Genomic DNA, 14,599 nt, shown 5'->3' with positions numbered 1-14,599 from the left:
ATCATTTAATTTATGTCTTATAGGGTTTATACTGAGTACAATATTGTATAACTGTATTAATTCAACTGTAAACCTAAAAATTTACAGCCAAATTTGAAAGAGATGCATCTTAGCTCTGGAAATTGTTATTGAATACGTCAATGCTGTTGTAATGAAATGCTTCTTCTAAGTATGTGGTTATTAAATAAATAAAAAAATAAAAGAGCTCTCCACACTGTTTTCCATGGAGGTTGCACAAGTTTGCAATCCCACTAGCAGTGAATGAGTGTTCCTCTACCTCCACATCCTTGCCAGCATTTGGTATCATTTGTTCTCTTGATCCAAGCCAGTCTGATTGGGGTAAGGTGATCCTTAGGGTGGTTTTAATTTGCACTTCCCTAATTACTAACAATGTTGAATGCATTTGAGATGTTTCTTAGCTACTTTTATTTCTTCATTTAAAAACTCTCTGTTTAACTCTTTAGGCCTTTTATTAGTTGGGTCATTTGGTTTCTTGATTCTTTGTTTTTTGAGTTGTTTATATATTCTCGATGTTAAACCTCTGTCAGATGTGTCACTGGTGAAGATTTTTTCCCATTCTATGGGTTTTCTCTTCACTTTTTTGTTTCTTTTGCTGTACAGAAGCTTTTTAGTTTAATGATGTCCCACTTGTTGATTGTTGACCTTAATTCCTGAGTGACTACTGTCTGATTTAGAAAATCCTTTCCTATACCTATATCTTGTATGTTATTGCCAATATTTTCTTCTAACAGTTTCAAGGTTTCCAGTTTCACATTGACGTCTTTGATCCATTTAGAGTTGACTTTTGTGCAAGGTGAAATGATCTGCTTTCATTCTTCTACAGGTGGAGATCCAGTTTTGGCTACAATCTGTTGAAGATGCTGTCTTTTCTCCATTTTGTGTTCTTGGCACCTTTATCAAATATCAGGTGACTGAAATTGCATGTACTCAGGTTTGGAACTTCAGTGATGTTCCATGGATGATCTATGTGTCTACTTTTGTGCCAGTGCTATATTGTTTTTATGACTATATCTCTGTAGTATACTTTGAGATCTGGTATAGTAATCCCCCCAGTGTTGTGCTTTGTGTACAGGGCTGCTTTGGCTATCTGATGGGGTTTATACTGAGTACAATATTGTATAACTGTGATGGGTTTCTTGCGGACAGCAAAGAGATTGATTCTGTTTCTTAATCCATTTAGTTAGCCTGTGTCTTTTGACTGGGGTGTTCAGTCATTGACATTTAAGGTTATTATTGAAATATGTGTATTGGTTGCCATCACTTTTATTGCTGTTTGTGTTCTCTATCTTTTGTACTTCTATACGAATTTATGGATTTTTTTTTCTAATTCTGTGAGATATGCCATGGGGATTTTGATTGGGATTGCATTGAATCTATATATTGCTTTTGGTAGGATGGTCATTTTCACACTATTATTTCTTCCAATCCATGATTATGGGAAGTCCTTCCATCTCCAGGGTCTTCAGTTGCAGTGTTAGGTCATTTATTTGGGCTCTTTCTAATTTTTAATGTAGGCATGTAGAGCTATTAACTTCCCTCTTAGGACTAGCTGTGTTGTGTTGTATTATCCTTTTTATTGAATTCCAGGAATTCTTTTATTTCTTTCTTAATTTCTTCTTTGACCCACTCATTGTTTAGGTGTGTGTTGTTCAATCACCATGAGTTTATGTAGTGACTAGGGCTTTGTCCAGTGTTGATTCTGAGCTTTATTACATTGTGACCTGATAGAATGCATGGAAACATTTTTGTAAATGTTTTGGTTTGTTTGTGGCCCAATATGTGGCCAATTTTTGAAAAAGTTCCATGGGATGCTGAGTAGAAAGTGTATTCTTTGTTGCTTGGGTGGAATATTCAAAAGATGTCTGTTAGGTCCATTTGATGTATGGTATCATTTAATTCAGATGTCTCTCTGTTTATTCTTTGTCCAGTTGACTTGCCTAATGGAGACAGTGGAGTATTGAAGCCCTTAATATTACTGAGTTGGTGTTAATCTGTGTCTTAAAGTCCCATAGTGTTGTTTTTATGAATTTGGGTACATTAGAGTTTGGTGCATAGATTTTAAGGATTGTAATATATTTTTGGTTAACTTCCTTTGATCAAAATGAAGTGAACCTTCTTATCTCTTCTGATTAGTTTTACTTTGAAGTCTATTTTGATTTTGTCAGATATTAGAATTGCAACCCCTGCTTGTTTCTTAGTGCCATTTGTTTGGAATATTCTTTTACATCCTTTTACCTTAATGTAGTGCCTGTCCTTGAAGGTGAGATGGTTTTCTTGCAGACAGCAAAGAGATGGATTCTGTTTCTTAATCCATTTACTTAGCCTGTGTCTTTTGACTGGGGTGTTCAGTTCATTGACATTTAAGGTTATTATTGAAATACGTGTATTGATTGCCATCAGTTTTACTGCTGTTTGTGTTCTCTGTCTAATTTTGTGTGTCCTCTAATTTATTTTCTTTCATTTTCCCTGGGGTATGGTTGTATGTCTCTGCTTTCTGTATTGTTTCAAGTATTCTTTGAAGGGCTGGTTTTGTGGACATGTATTCTTTCAGGCTGTTCATGTCATGGAAGATTTTTTTCCGCCTTCAAGTATTATAGACATTTTTGAAGGGTAAAATATTCTGGGCTGACATCTACTGTCATGTAACACTGGAAATACCTTGGTCCAGGCTCTTCTGGCTTTTATAGTTGCATTAATAAGTCAGCTGTAATTTTGATGGGCTTTCCTTTGCATGTCACTTGTTTTTCTTTTGCTGCTTTCAGTATTCTCTCTTTGTTCTGCACATTTAATGTTTTTATTATGATATGTTGTGAGGAATTTCTTTTCTGATCCTGTCTATTTGGTCTTCTGTGTGCTTCATGTATTTGTATGGGGATGTCTTTCTTAATTTTGGGAAATTCTCTCCTACAATCCTGTTTAAGATGTGGTCAATACCACTAACCTGAAATTCTTCTCCTTTCTCTATTCCTATGATCTGCAGATTTGGTCTTTTCATGGTGTCCCACATTTCTTGCATATTCCATACCTGTGTTTTTTAAAATTTTCCGTAATTTTTGCTTGAGTGGTCCAGCTCTTCAACTTTATACTCCAGTGTTGATATTCTGTTTTCCATTTCTTTCATTCTAGCAATGAGGCTTTTCCCTGTTGTTTCAAGTTGACTTATTGAGTTTTGTACTTCCTTCTTCATTTCTGCCTGAGTTTTCTTTAATGTTTCTATGTCTTTTGTGAATTCATTCAGAAGTTTATCCCTAACTTATTTTCTTTCATATTTTTGTTCATTTGTTCTTTAAATTCATTGAATTCCTTGATCATGTTTATGACTGGGTTATCTCTAGGGGGTCTCTTTGTAGCATTCTTCTACAGGATTGGTGGAGTTTGGTAAGAACATTGTGTCTTGGCTTTCCATTTTATTATTCTTTTGTTGTGATTTTAGAATGTGAATTTCTTTTGTTGTTTATGATTCTGATATGAGAATTAAGTCGAAGTATGCTTCTGTTTGTATTATTGGGGTGCTTAGATCCTTTCTTTATTGGTTATGTAAAGCTGGTTGGTACAGGGTTCAGGTTTAATTTGGAGGGAACTGTTGGCTTCAGATCAGCTATTCAGGAGTACCCACAGAAGCCCAATTCAGGTTCTAGTCAGGTACACTCAGGCTCCCTTCACCACGTGGAAGCAGAATCAGGATGCTCTCAGGCAGTCCCTTGGGTTCTCAGGCCCTATGCCAGAGGGAGGCCAAAGGGATGCCAGATCTTGGCACTCTCTTGTGGTCTGTGAAGATCAGAGCTACTACATCAATGGAGGTTGAAACCCACCCTCTCAGGCTGTCTGCTAGGATCTCAGCCTTAGCTTACCAAAGCCAGATCTCTTCAGCAATTATATTTCCACAATATACACAGATACACTAATTCTGGTCAGGAACATGGAAGGGTCATGAAAGAGAAAGCGAATATAGTTTAACCTTAAGCCAATGTGTTTAGTTTAACTTGCAAATGTTGATTACAAGAGGAATCTATGGTCTAAAAAGACTGTTTACTTTGTTTTCCTAAAGGGTAGCTATATTTAAATAGGCTGATTACACAGTAGGAGCCAAGATGAATAGACAGTTTAAATGGTCTCAAAACATAGGATAAATTTGATTACAAGATTAGAGAAGACAGGCAACATTCTCAGAAAAGTCATCCCCACAGAATCTTATACTCAGGCATCCAACACTTTCATTTTAAAGGTTTTGTTAGGAGTATCCGATTGAAATATTTTCTTAACCATTTCATGCTGTGAACTACCAGTATACTCTTTCTTATTGAAAATAGTCATTAACATCTTTAAACCTAATCAGATTAGATAACCAATTCCAAAAGCCCTAGACTCAGAATTATGGTCAGAATTGCATTAGAATTCTATTCTTCTAAACCATTCTTGAATCCAAATCATTGTTGCAGAGAAATGTAGTAAATAATTGGGGAGAGAGAGAGAGAAAGAGAGAGAGAGAGAGAGAGAGAAGAGATAGAAAGAAGAGAGAAAAAAGAGAGAGAGAGATAACGTATTAGCTCATGCAGTTTGGGCAGCTGAGAAATAAACTCTCCTATCTGCCTCCTATAGGCCCAGATGAGTTGGCATAAATCTAGTCTAAATTCAAAGACCAGATCACCAGGACAACTGGTATAATTTGTCCTCTGGAGAAAACTAAGACTGATGTCTTAGTTGAAGTCAGCAGGCAGAGTAAATTCTTCCTTGACTTCCATTCAACTCAGGTTCTTTATTTGTTTACTTATTCATTCATTTATTTATTTAAGACAGTGTCTTCTATAGCTCCAGCTGCCCTGGAACCCATTATATAGACAGAGATCTGCCTGCTTCTGTCTCCCAAGTGCTGGGATTAAAAGCATGCAGCCACCATGCCCAGCTCTACTCAAGCTGTTAAAGTACTAGGTGATTCCCCAGAAGAGGTAGGGTAATATTCTTCCAATTCACAGAGGGATCTTATCCAGAAGTGTGAACACAGTTGATCAAATGCCATGTTCAAGTGACTCACAAAACTAACAATTACTTTCTCCTAACAAATTATTTTGGTTCTGGATCATTTTCTCAAAATTTCTTACCATCATTGTATTTAACTTCAATAGCCATATAAATACATTTTTAATATTTGAATTTTCATTTGATCTTTTTAATTAAAATATTCTTGTCATCCATCCTGGTTTAACTGTTCTTTGTCATGATCATATTTAGACCATGAGAATTAAGTTTCATGTTCAAACAGTTTGAATTAAGACAATGTTTCTCAAACTGCAGTGTTCATAACAATCATCTGAGGACTTTTCTTAAAACTGAATCTGATTCACTATGTCTGGAGGGGCATCTATGATAGATAATTTGATCATCAAGTAGATTGGATTGAGGAGGGTCTAGAGTTAGTGAAGATTACTTCTGGGTATGTCTGTAAGGGTCATCTTAGAGACAAAGAAGGAAAGACCCTCTTAAGATGGGAAAACCCAGCCTGAGTGTACATGGCATCATCCATTATGCTGTGGGTTGGTCTGTAACAAAAGGGGAAGGCTGCTGAAGCCTGGAAACACAGGCCTTTATTCTTTTTGCTTCATGACCACCATGATGTAAGCTATTCTACTTTGCCATTCTTTCCCCCATCATAATGTCTTTAAACTTGTGTAAAAGTACACAGAAAAACATTTTTATTCCTTTGAATTGTTTGTGTCATGTAATTATCACAGAGATGGAAAGTCTGAATGGCATGCATCTTAAAGTCTGCATTTCTAGTAAAGATCAAAGGTTGTCCTAGTCCTGCTTACCCGTAGACCACAACTTGAGTAGCAGTGTGCTTAATTATCTTCAGATTACTAGATGAACCTTGACAAACAGTACATAAAGCTTTCATTCTTTGCCACTGTTATAGTTTGGTATCTGTTATGATAAAATACTGACCAAAAGCAATTTGGGGAGTCAGGTTTACTTGGCTTACAGGTTACAATCCATCATTAAAAGAAGCCAAGCAAAACTCAAGGCAGGAATCTGAAGCAGGAACTGAAACAGAAACCATGGACCTGCCTTGCTCATCCACCTTTCTTATACAGCCCAAGTCTACCTGCCCAGGAATGTCACCACCCACCATGGACCAGACTCTCATATATCAATTATCAATAAAGAAAATGCCCCATAGACATTTCCACAGGCCCATCTAATAGAGGAAATTCTTTAGTTGAGGTTCCCTTTTCCTTGTCATGTCAAATTGACAACCAGATTAGCCATCCCAGTCACGTCATGTAGAGGTAGAAAATCTTGGATGTGGAAGGGAGGATGCTTTGCCCTGAGGTAATATTGTGACCTAGATGTCTTCTAAACTGGTACTCTGCCATTTTCCAAACATATCTAATTGGATAAAAAATGTATGCTATATAGACTATGGAGATTCCTTTGCTTTTACAGAAAAAAGGATAGGAAACACAAGACCATTAGGTTTCTCTCATAAAATGATGAAGACAGCACACATCAACCTCAAAAGCACAAATAACTTTGGGAATGGCTGGGAAATGTCCAGGGATAACTTGTATTTTTATGATTCATACCATTGTGCTTCACATGTAATGTACTTCTTAAGCAAATTATTTGTGTGTCAGCCCTGCATCAAGCACTTCAGAGTACTGTATTTTTTTCCAGCAGCATGTGCTTCTTTCATGTCCCTTATCACATTTTGGTAATCATTACAGCATTTACAACTTTGTCATTATTATTATACCTGTGATGGTAGCCTGTGATTAATGGTCTCTGGCATTCTAGAACAATTATTTTGGGGCAACATGAACCATGTCCATAAAAGAAAGTGTACTCAATGGACAAATAATGTCTGCTCTGAAGACTCTGTTATACAAATTATCTGTCTGCTCAGGCAATCTTGTTACCTGAGATACATATTGAAATCTGATCACTAATAATCCTACAATGGCCTTTACATCTTCAGCTAAAAGAAAAGTCACATTGATCTCATTTTTAAATGAAAACTAGAAATGCTTAAGCCTAGTAAGTAAGGTTTATTGAAATTCAAGGAAGTTCAAAGGCTAAGTCACTTATGCTAACCTGTTAATCAAGCTGTTTATGAAGAGTAAAAAGACTTGAGGAAAATTTAAAGTTCTTCAATGAATACAAGAAATCAAAGCAGCCATGTTATTAGTACAGAGAATGTTGTAGAGATTTGTGTGGGTCCACAGAACACTGTCAAGCCACAGTCTAATCCACAGTCCAATATATAAAGTTATTTAATCTCTTGTTTAGTTGCTTTTTTCAGTGCTGTAACACAATACCTGAAACATGGCAACTTAAATAAGGAAAGAAGGACTTATTTTGACTCAGTATTTATGTGTATAGTCCATTATAGTAGGGAAAGCTTACAGGCCAGAATGACTCTCAGCTCTGCCTGTAAGAGATTTAGGATACTTGCTCACATCTGGGAGGACAAGAAAGCAGAGAAAGAGAGACGTAGTTTTCAGTTGTCTTTCTCATCTTCCTCTTTTAATTCAGTCTCTGTCCCAAAATTATAGCTTGGTACTGAATGTACTACCCACATTCAGGATGGTGCTCAAATTAAACGTTTCTAAATGTGCCTTCACGAACATACCTGAAGCTGTGCCTCACTAATGCCTTAAACAGTTCTCAATACTATCTACTTGACAATCAAAATTAACCAATATACATACTATCTTCAACTTCACAGAGGTGGAGAGAGGTCAGTTATAGAAGAAAGTTTGATATTAACAAGTTGATTCATGAAATTTAAGGGAAAAAATTCATCCTTATAAAATAAAACTGTAAAAGGAAGCAGCAAGGTTTGATGTAGAAATTCAACCAGTTACATGGACTCTTGCTGGAACTTAAACTAAATAACAGATTCTCAGTGAAGACAAATAAACTTTTTATTGGGAAAATATGCCATCTAGGATTTCCATAAGGAGAAATGAGAAGTCAATGATAGGCTTTAAAGCATTTCATGACAGGCTTCTCATCAAGAGCTGATGCAGCTGGTGACGATAAGCTAAAAGCAGTGCTCACTTACCACTCAAACTAACCTAGGGCACTTAAGGATATTAAATTTATTTTGCTGTGTTATTTACAGTAAAAATGCTTGAATGGACAGAGCATCAGTTTACAGTGTATTTTATTGAATATTTTTAAGACTACTGTTTAAAACTATTGCTGAAGAAATGAGATTAATTTTAAGATATTGCTACTCATTGGCACAGCACCTGTCAGCCCAGAGCTCTGGAGATATACAATCAGATTAATGTTGATTTCTTAACTTCTAACATGGTCTCCATTCTGCAGTCCATAGATGATGATTAATTTTATATTTAATGTTTTATTATTTAAAAATACATTTCGTAAAATGATGTCTGCCACTGATTATGATTCTTCTGAGAGAGAAGACGAAAGCCTTCTGGAAAAGCTTTTCTATGCTAGATACTACAAAAAAACATTCATTATGGGAGAAAGACAAAATAATTCAGTATTAATAGTCAGTGGAAGAGGTTGATTCCAACCTTGATGGATAACTTTGAGGCATTCAAGACTTCAGTGGAAGGGAAGCTACAGATGTGGAAACAGAAAAGAAATGAAGATGAGAACTGAATTCTGAAGAGCTGTCTGCACTGTGTAAGCTCATGCTCATGTATTAGCAATCATTTCTCATGGATGAGCACAGAAAATGGTTTCTTAAGATCAAATATACTCCTGGTAAAGATGCTTTGAACATTGCTCAAATGATAAGAAAGGATTCAGACTATGAGATAAATTTAGTAGTGTCAGGGTTTGTAGAGATTGACTCCAATTTTGGAAGGTCTTCTACCGCAAAGAGAATGGTATCTATCATCAAGCATCACATGTGATAGGAAAATCTTTTGCGAAAGGGAAAAGGCCATGATGCATCACATGTGTTTGTTATCTTATTCTGAGATGTGGAATAAGATAGCCACCCCAATTTCAGCAGCCAACACCCTGATCCATCAGCAGCCATCAGCCTCAGAGCAAGATGCCCCACTTGCCAAAAGAAGGGGCCATGACCATTTGAGGATTAAAGTGTATTATAGCTATGATTTCCGTGTTGTTTCAAGACAATGCTATTTTATGTGTCATAGACATTAATGTACAATAGACACAACCTTCACAGTTCTAAGACAGCAAATATTTGCATGCCTTGCTTTACTGTAGTGTTCAGTTTATGGCAGTTTGGAACTGAACAGACAGTACCTCAGAAGTAAAGCTGTAGTTTAGATTTTGGCATTCACTGGTGTATGAAACCCCCAAAGGAAAGAAGTTAATGAATTTGAAGGAAGTGGCTTGTCTACCCACACCTCACATTCCTGCTATCTTCAGTTCAGGTACTCTAGATCATCCAGATCTTTCCAGTGCTCTAGCTAGACTGTCAGTTCTCCTTCACTTCGTGTCACTCTTCTGTAACCTAAACTTTCTTCCATTACAGTCTCTCACTCTGCACAAGACCTCCCAAATTTCCTACTTTGCCATTTCATATTATGATTCTGCATTGAAATTGCTTTCTATGTGCTCTTAGTGCCTTTTCTCCTGTCCTGATATCATTATTACCTGTAAACAAGTCCCATTCATAGCCTTCACAGTACAGTGGAAATAGTAGTTTCTCAGAAATGTATTGCCCTAATACATGGTTTGAGACACGCTTCTCTCTTAGGCAAGCTTTCCGTCTTTGACTCATCATGACTTTGATTTTTTTCAACACCTACTACAATTAATTTGATGTGTAGTAATGTTTCGACTCCCTGTTTGTAAGTGTACCAAATGCATGCCTGGTGCCTACTGAGTCCAGAAAGGTATCAGATCCCCAGAAACTGAGTTATAGATGGTTGCCTGCTGCCATGCGGGTGCTAGGAATCAATCCAGATCCTCTGCAAGAACAGAAATGCCCTTAGCTGCTGAGTCATTGTTCCAGCCCTTCAATACTTATCAGCATTCGTCATTTGCTATTTACTTACTTGTTTCTCATTCTTTCATTAGAATTGAGTGTGGGCAGACATTTTATTTCATCCCCTACTGCTTCTACAATGCATGAAATAATATCTAGTAGGAACAATTCAATAAATATATTTGAACAATGAATGAATAACAATTCAAAAGGAGTGGTAAAATTCATTTTATTCTGACAACTGAATTTTGTATAGCTCTCTCTCTCTCTCTCTCTCTCTCTCTCTCTATATATATATATATATCCTTATATCCTAGCCACAATCAAATAATAATAGAACTAAATAAAGCCTAAAATAGCTTTTTGAATATATTTTTATTGGATTTTGTGTATTTTACATAATAGAATCCAATCAAATTTAGACCCCATTCCCCTTTTATGCCCCTCTTAACCCCCCACTAGATTTCATGCATTCTGTCATATATGTTAAATCCTGTCTGGTCAAGAATTTGTACCCAGATGTCCTTTGGTACAAGTTGATTAACTGGAGTCCAGTCAGCCTATATAGAGATCTTAAAGAGATCTCTTCTGCCTCACCCAGCTGTAATCAGTTGCCCATATTTCCTAGGCTAGGGTTGAGGCCTCCTGCCCATTTCCCTTGTTCTACGCTGGATTTTTGTCCAATTAAGTCAGCCTGGGTTTTGTACATGCTGCCACCACTGCTGCAAGTTCCCAGTGGCCCGAAAGCTTCTCTTTCCTTATGTTCATGTGATGTACGTAGACCATACTGATTAAAATGACCTTTTGTATATTATGTTTTATTTTTAAATTAAACAGAGCTGGGCAGATGGTTCAGGGGGTAAAGTGCTTGCTACACAAGCATGTGGAGCTGAGCTCAGAACTTAGTACTAATGTATGAAGCTGTCACAACAGCAAGTATATGTAACCCCAGCACTAAGAGTCAGAGGCAAAGGATCCCAGAAGTTCAGTGGCCAGCCAGCCTTATCTGTCATTAAGTTCCAAGTTCAGTGACTGACTCTGCTTCAATATATGGAGGAAAATAGAAGAAAACACTCGATTTTGAGCTCTGGCTTTCACTTACACACTCATGGGTGAGTACATCTCTCTCTCTCTCTCTCTCTCTCTCTCTCTCTCTCTCTTTCTCTCTCATCTAACATGTATACACAAACAAATTAACAAATGTTTCATGGGTTTTCCTATTATATCTAGGTAATACCTAAACTCTTATCTGTAAATAAAATGGCATTGAACCAAGGTGTCTAATCAAAATAAATAATCAGATCATTTAAGGATGAATCCCACAGTTAGCATCAGCTATAGTAAAGATGGTAAACTGGAGAAAAGAATAAAAATGCAGTTCCTGATAAGCTTCGTGTATCTCATCTTCACAGTGGTCATTTATCTAATCTAGATGAGGGATTTTGTGATACGTGCATCTGTACTAAGAAGAACGGAGCAATTAACATATGTGAACAGTAGGAAGCTCACCCACCCACACTGGTTGATGCTTCTCCCGATACCCTAAGAAGCTTCAGTTCCATAAGCGGATTTCCTTTAGTAATGAGGACCAAGTTCCCAGGAGTCTTCATGCACTACTCCACTACAAGGTGTCATATGTGAACAGTAGGAAGCTCACCCACCCACACTGGTTGATGCTTCTCCCCCAGATACCCTAAGAAGCTTTAGTTCCATAAGCAGATTTCCTTTACTAATGAGGATCAAGTTCCCAGGAGTCTTCATGCACTACTCCACTACAAGGTGCCTTCCTGTCACCTGTGGCCCAAATACCCCTCCCTTAGCTTGCCTTAGCAATTCATTACAAACTAACTCAAAATAGATTTAGGCTTCCTGAGTCCCCATCCTGTCTCCGCTTTTCCACAAGCCCTCACACATGCTTTTGGTCTTTGGCCTCTGTGCCTTCACCTGCGCTGCTCCTTGTCTCAGAATCCCTTTTCCACTTAATTTCCTATTTCTTTCTCAAACGTCATTTTCTTCCTTTTTTAGGCTCTACAGTAAATGGTTTCCTTTATTGTGCTCACTTAGCACTCCTAAATAGACATCTGTTTTGATGTTTTTTGCACAGTTTTATAATTATTTGATTACTGTATCTAATTTTCTAGCTAGAGCATGAATTTCTTGCAACAAAAAAAAATCACCTTATGCTTTTTTTTGTAGCAGAACTGATTATCGAAATCCTTCAAAGCCACGGTTTCTTTTCATTTCACATTGACAAATTAAGTAATTAAAAGTCCTTATTAAGTCATACCTGTTGGAGAAGAACATCGGTTGGAAATAACTTAGTGAAAATGTGTCACTCTTATGAACATGTGCCTTCCATTCTTATGACAAATTCCGAAGAATAACTAGGACCAAAAGGAGTGGAGAATGTGAATCACAGCCGTGGTGACTTACAGTGATTTTCAGAAGTGTGATTATTCCTGCCAAAGGTAATGTCATTTCTCAAAGATTCTCTAATAAAAAATGATTCCAAAATAGACCTTTACTCTGTTTAAAATAAGATACACTGAATTCAATAACTATCCCAATTTTTAAAAGCACATAAAAGTAGAAAGATAAAAGAAAAACTTCCATAATTCTACCCCAGAAGGTTACTTAGCAACTACTATGTGTCCCCCTACCACATGATCAGTTTGTGTTCTATATGAATACATATTAATTTAACACTATATACTAAAGTTTCAGTTAATTTCTTCAATTTGTTTAGCAAAATATGACTATTTTAACCCATTAAGGTATTTCTAATATGTTTTTGCTTTTAATTATATTATTTTCTTTATTATTATATATTATCCTTCACTTTTTTATGATAAAAACTTTATCCATTTAATCCAAACCAAATTCTCAAATGAAAAGTTAGCATTTTTCTCAGAGGTACATAAGAGCGCAATTATAAAAAACAAATATTTTAAAATTTCTTCTTTTTTTTTCTTTTTTTTAAAGAAGCATTTCATTACAGCTTAACAGTTTCCAGAGCAGATACATCTCTTTCAAAAGTGGCTATAAAATTTTTAGATTCACTGTTGAATTAATACAATTATACAATATTGAACTCAGTATAAGCCCTGTAAGACATAAATTTGAATGAGTTTTTAACTTTAAAAAAGATCTCCATTTCATTTTAAAATATAGTGTTTCTTACAGAAAGACTCATTATTTTTGCTCGTAACACTGAGATGTTGGTGTATGCATCTCTAATCTGTATGCATCTGATCATTACTAGTCATAATCGGTTGTACTCGGATCCTTGGCACCTGTGTATGTCTATAAAGTCATTGGGTAGATTTCAATGGTATTGTTTATCACCTCTATTAATTAACATGATGTAAAGTTTTACGCCTCCCCCTCAAATATAATTCATTTTTTAAAATTTGTTGGTTTGTTTTCGTGTGTGTGCATATCACACAGAACATCCCAAACCATCTTATTCAACTGTATACCCACTTGCCAAATGGCACCCTTGACTTTTAGTTTACTGAATTACTATAAAATGTTCTGTTAAGGCCATTTCTGCTGAGACCCACCCCCTGCCATGCACCACCAGACTACTGGGTTCTGGTCCTCAGAGCCTACTGATGCCTCCTCTTTACAATCATGTGGGAACTCCTGGTCACAATGTTTCTCAGGTGTTTTGAATAGAGGTGTGGAGGAAACTTGGAACCTCACAGACTTGTTTCAAATACCAGCTCTGCCAGGTATTATCCTTTGGCCTTAGTTTGCCATGATGTATCAGATCCCCACTGACACTCTATTGTGATGGGACAGTATTCTATCCCTGTTTCGCCATGGTGGCCCTGGTCACAGTATGCTGGCCACTAGTCACCTTCTGCATCCTCTAGTTCTTGCTCTTCCATTTCAAAGAGGCAGTGTCTACACTGTGTGGTGCCATATTACCTTCTGTCCTCGGGTTCTACCATCAGTGAGCCAGTCCCCTGGCCTATGTGCTTGTTGTTCTTCTGTATTGACCTGCACTCGGCTTGGTTTCTTGACAGTCTTTGCCCACTGGAACCACTATCTAAGCTGTATATCCTCATATCCTTCTTGTCTACTGCCTCAACCTCAGCCTCAGCATAATAGAGACCTTCACACTGCTTGTGGTAACCTATGTGTTCTCCTCCATGAACCATCCATGAAAACTGTTTCATTGTTTAGTGCAACATCTCTGTTAAATACTTCTGTGGTGGCTGACCAAGAAGCACACAGGAAGTCAGGAGGATTGCAAGTTCCACAGCTAGAAACAGTGGTTCTTCATAAACTTTGTTTCCTTTTTCTCAGCATTGACAGTCTCTCTACTTTTGGCACAACATATATTGTGAAATTGGACTGTGGCCCCTCCTGCCATCAGGGAGTACACTGTTGTCCTAACCAACCTGGTGTTCCACTTGATAACTTAGTTGGACTTTGGAAAGAAGAGCTGATCAAAACCTCTCACCTGAGGAAAAACATTCTAAACCCTCTGATGCTAAGATGAGGCAGCCCACTGCCCAGAAAGAAGAAACCACGCTGGCCTTCCTCATCCCCATGTCCTGTCTAAGTTGAAGTTGGTTGTGTGAGGCTGGAGAGTTCGTGACAAGGATGGTACCATCACTGCTGACTTGT

General features: G+C 37.1%; 1 pseudogene; it reads left to right on the top strand.

The window, feature by feature from the left end:
- Nucleotides 1-14,394, top strand: part of LOC115069571 — a 27,809-nt pseudogene extending 13,415 nt beyond the window's left edge.
- The last annotated feature ends 205 nt before the right edge of the window (nucleotides 14,395-14,599 follow it).

The sequence above is a fragment of the Nannospalax galili genome, unplaced genomic scaffold (assembly GCF_000622305.1).
Source record: "Nannospalax galili isolate Female #2095 unplaced genomic scaffold, S.galili_v1.0 scaffold273, whole genome shotgun sequence".
Lineage (NCBI taxonomy): Eukaryota > Metazoa > Chordata > Mammalia > Rodentia > Spalacidae > Nannospalax > Nannospalax galili.
Note: the sequence above shows the minus strand (reverse complement) of the source record. Positions and strands in the feature narration are given on the sequence as shown.